This window comes from Schistocerca piceifrons, unplaced genomic scaffold (assembly GCF_021461385.2).
Source record: "Schistocerca piceifrons isolate TAMUIC-IGC-003096 unplaced genomic scaffold, iqSchPice1.1 HiC_scaffold_586, whole genome shotgun sequence".
NCBI lineage: Eukaryota > Metazoa > Arthropoda > Insecta > Orthoptera > Acrididae > Schistocerca > Schistocerca piceifrons.
In genome coordinates this window covers 30,001-34,702 of record NW_025728828.1, presented here as the reverse complement: position 1 = coordinate 34,702, position 4,702 = coordinate 30,001, and the positions used below count along the sequence as shown (strand labels likewise).

The following is a 4,702-nucleotide window of genomic DNA, read 5'->3' as shown; positions in this document are numbered from 1 at the left end:
CATGGGGGGGAGTCTTTGTCACTAATGTACACAGATGGAACATTTTGGACTGGAACCAGATTACCCGTACACACGGCGCTGATTAGTAATCAATGCAGAGCCATCAAACTACAGCAAATATACACAACTGTCCGTATACATGCTGAAAGAGTCTGCCCAAAATGGGAACCACACGTCAGCCAGACACTCTGATCACGCACCACTCTCTGCTTCTAACAGGCGCACATACAATATGTAAGCACCAGCATGGAACAACATCCAGTGCATCTTCTCCGCCACATTACACAATCCACACTATCACAACCAGACCAGGAGGTCCGTGCGGAAAATACAATATCCCAGCCTTTCGACATCCACCATTGCGCAGACCAGGCACCAACACCCACACATGTCCTATACAACGGTGCACCCAACATCACAATAGTACCTCCTGTCACAGCGCACAAACAATGACATGAGTCAAAGACACAGGTCTCACACAAGCATAGAATTGGAGCGCCGCCTCTAATAAGCCAAAGGTGCATCCTGACGTGACAAATCTGATCATGTCACAAGCATTCACTTACTATAATCACTATCAACGAACCTGCCGCCCCCGCCCCCCCCCCCCCCCTACACCTTTCCGTACAACAACGTGTAACCTAACCTAACCTAACCTAACCTATGTTGTACCTTAACCTAACCTATGTTGTACCTTAACCTAACCTATGTTGTACCTTAACCTAACCTATGTTGTACCTTAACCTAACCTATGTTGTACCTTAACCTAACCTATGTTGTACCTTAACCTAACCCATGTTGTACCTTAACCTAACCCATGTTGTACCTTAACCTAACCCATGTTGTACCTTAACCTAACCCATGTTGTACCTTAACCTAACCCATGTTGTACCTTAACCTAACCCATGTTGTGCCTCAACCTAACCCATGTTGTGCCTCAACCTAACCCATGTTGTGCCTCAACCTAACCCATGTTGTGCCTCAACCTAACCCATGTTGTGCCTCAACCTAACCCATGTTGTGCCTTAACCTAACCCATGTTGTGCCTTAACCTAACCCATGTTGTGCCTTAACCTAACCCATGTTGTGCCTTAACCTAACCCATGTTGTGCCTTAACCTAACCCATGTTGTGCCTTAACCTAACCCATGTTGTGCCTTAACCTAACCCATGTTGTGCCTTAACCTAACCCATGTTGTCGCCTTAACGTAACCCACGTTGTCGCCTAAACCTGCTCTGTAATTGTTATACGACTCGTTCAATTACTGTAGTGTTGCCCACCCGCAACCCTCGCAATATAGTTCGCTACTCGCACTGCCCGCACCCCTGTGTATCGCTTCATGTTAAACACCTTGCAAGTCTTGCTCACTTTCCACATGCTCCTGCTGTACACTGTAATGTGGATGGCAGCAGGACGTACATGCCGCCCCTCCCCACGTCCCCACCTTGCCCCCTGCCTTCGCAAGCTGGTTGGTGAGAAGTTTGCATGTTCAATGCCCTTCGCATGCGACGTACTCAGGCTACGTTGTGGTGCGGCCTGTGTCAACTGTCCGCTGATGTCGTACGCGTGAACCACAATCTGTACTGCACATTCGTCCTTATGTACTGAATGATACATCGTGGCACATGTGTGACCGCACAACGACTGCGCCCAAAAACGGCGGACCATACAGTGCAAATATTGTGCACGCAGCTACGTGTCGTCTCCCTATGAGAGCTGGATTGCAGTGTGGTACGCCATAGAGACGTGTGGGAGGAACGGACGCCGTGGATGGCGATCAGCATGAGCTGTCTGTTGATGTATTCGGACCTAGTCGTCTCTCCTCACACACCGTGATGGCATGGTGCACCGCGTTCCATATCTGCGACATGCTACAGAGGCCGGTTGACAGTCGTTCGAGCAATGGACATCGCATACGTACGGGGGCCACCTTCCACGTATTGTCTAGGCGTGCACATTTTGTTGCGTGTATGTGGGCAGACGTAGTGTGGCGTGACACCTGACACAGGCATGCAATAATCGTTGAAGTTGCAAATGGCGATGGACGCCTGCGTTTTCTGGTGAAGTTACGCAAATGAACAAATGGTAACCTGTTGTGGTGCGGTTGTTCTCGCTAGGGGTGAATCGGTGATGGCGACGATAGGTTGAGGTACTAACCGGTTGTTCCAGCGATACCCACCATGCCGACGAAACTGAACGGCATCTGGGTGTGAAGCGATACGCGGCGGTGGCTGGGTGGGACCGTCCCCGGCCGGTGAGGGGGCGCCTCCCGGCGTGCTGGCCGCGCGGTGCGTGGGCGCACGCGCTACAGCCGGCTGGTGGGGGCGGCCAGTGGCAGGCGCGCCGGCCGACGGACGCGGCAGGCGTCGCAGCTGCGCGCCGGCGCACCCTGCGCGCGGCGCCGTGCGGCCAAAGTAGGTCCTCGCGGGCCCGGTGCGAAGCGCGGTGGACATCTTCAGTGTGCTGGTCCGATTGAGGACTGTGTGCGTTGAGGATGCGCCGCCGCCCGGCGCTCGGCGCCGCGACGCCGTCTGCTGCTCGGTCGCCCCAGCGGTTCTCGCTGGTGGTTTGTATCGCAGCTGTGCGGATGTGTTGGCGCGTGCGCTGTGCTGGGAGAGTTCGCTTCGGCACCCAAGTGGGGCTTTTGTCCTTCTGTGGCGCTGGCGTTGGAGCTGCCGGTCACCGTAGGTGGCGCGTGTTGTCTCCCGCCGGCAATGCCACGACAGCACGCTCCCGGGCCTCTGTCGGCAGCGGCAAGCTCAGTTGGAGCACGGGTGGTCGCACCGAAAGCGTCTACTCGCCTAACTCCGGGCGATTGCGCCTCTCTCGAACCCGACCAAGTACTTGGGACGGCGCTGCGCGCCGCCGGGACCTGAGAGGGTTTCGAGGTGTATTGTGCAGGGGAGCTCAGCCTCCTCCTGTTTGCAGAATGATTGAGCGGACGCTTGCGTGTTCGCGCGGGCCCCCGGGACACACTCCCGGGCGGCCGGCTGCTCAGCTCTAGTTGACGCAGCTCCCTGGTTGATCCTGCCAGTAGTCATATGCTTGTCTCAAAGATTAAGCCATGCATGTCTCAGTACAAGCCGCATTAAGGTGAAACCGCGAATGGCTCATTAAATCAGTTATGGTTCCTTAGATCGTACCCACGTTACTTGGATAACTGTGGTAATTCTAGAGCTAATACATGCAAACAGAGTCCCGACCAGAGATGGAAGGGACGCTTTTATTAGATCAAAACCAATCGGTCGGCTCGTCCGGTCCGTTTGCCTTGGTGACTCTGAATAACTTTGGGCTGATCGCACGGTCCTCGTACCGGCGACGCATCTTTCAAATGTCTGCCTTATCAACTGTCGATGGTAGGTTCTGCGCCTACCATGGTTGTAACGGGTAACGGGGAATCAGGGTTCGATTCCGGAGAGGGAGCCTGAGAAACGGCTACCACATCCAAGGAAGGCAGCAGGCGCGCAAATTACCCACTCCCGGCACGGGGAGGTAGTGACGAAAAATAACGATACGGGACTCATCCGAGGCCCCGTAATCGGAATGAGTACACTTTAAATCCTTTAACGAGTATCTATTGGAGGGCAAGTCTGGTGCCAGCAGCCGCGGTAATTCCAGCTCCAATAGCGTATATTAAAGTTGTTGCGGTTAAAAAGCTCGTAGTTGGATTTGTGTCCCACGCTGTTGGTTCACCGCCCGTCGGTGTTTAACTGGCATGTATCGTGGGACGTCCTGCCGGTGGGGCGAGCTGAAGGCGTGCGACCGCCTCGTGCGTGCTCGTGCGTCCCGAGGCGGACCCCGTTGAAATCCTACCAGGGTGCTCTTTATTGAGTGTCTCGGTGGGCCGGCACGTTTACTTTGAACAAATTAGAGTGCTTAAAGCAGGCAAGCCCGCCTGAATACTGTGTGCATGGAATAATGGAATAGGACCTCGGTTCTATTTTGTTGGTTTTCGGAACCCGAGGTAATGATTAATAGGGACAGGCGGGGGCATTCGTATTGCGACGTTAGAGGTGAAATTCTTGGATCGTCGCAAGACGAACAGAAGCGAAAGCATTTGCCAAGTATGTTTTCATTAATCAAGAACGAAAGTTAGAGGTTCGAAGGCGATCAGATACCGCCCTAGTTCTAACCATAAACGATGCCAGCCAGCGATCCGCCGCAGTTCCTCCGATGACTCGGCGGGCAGCCTCCGGGAAACCAAAGCTTTTGGGTTCCGGGGGAAGTATGGTTGCAAAGCTGAAACTTAAAGGAATTGACGGAAGGGCACCACCAGGAGTGGAGCCTGCGGCTTAATTTGACTCAACACGGGAAACCTCACCAGGCCCGGACACCGGAAGGATTGACAGATTGATAGCTCTTTCTTGATTCGGTGGGTGGTGGTGCATGGCCGTTCTTAGTTGGTGGAGCGATTTGTCTGGTTAATTCCGATAACGAACGAGACTCTAGCCTGCTAACTAGTCGCGTGACATCCTTCGTGCTGTCAGCGATTACTTTTCTTCTTAGAGGGACAGGCGGCTTCTAGCCGCACGAGATTGAGCAATAACAGGTCTGTGATGCCCTTAGATGTTCTGGGCCGCACGCGCGCTACACTGAAGGAATCAGCGTGTCTTCCTAGGCCGAAAGGTCGGGGTAACCCGCTGAACCTCCTTCGTGCTAGGGATTGGGGCTTGCAATTGTTCCCCATGAACGAGGAATTCCC

The 4,702-nt window shown here is 53.8% G+C and overlaps 1 non-coding gene across 1 annotated transcript in view; it reads left to right on the top strand.

Annotated features, from left to right (window-relative positions):
* The first annotated feature begins 3,014 nt into the window (after nt 1-3,014).
* Nucleotides 3,015-4,702, top strand: part of LOC124761853 — a 1,909-nt gene continuing 221 nt past the window's right edge. Inside the window, exon 1 of the ribosomal RNA XR_007012452.1 lies at nt 3,015-4,702. This exon is cut by the window's right edge and continues 221 nt beyond it. This is a non-coding gene — a ribosomal RNA (small subunit ribosomal RNA).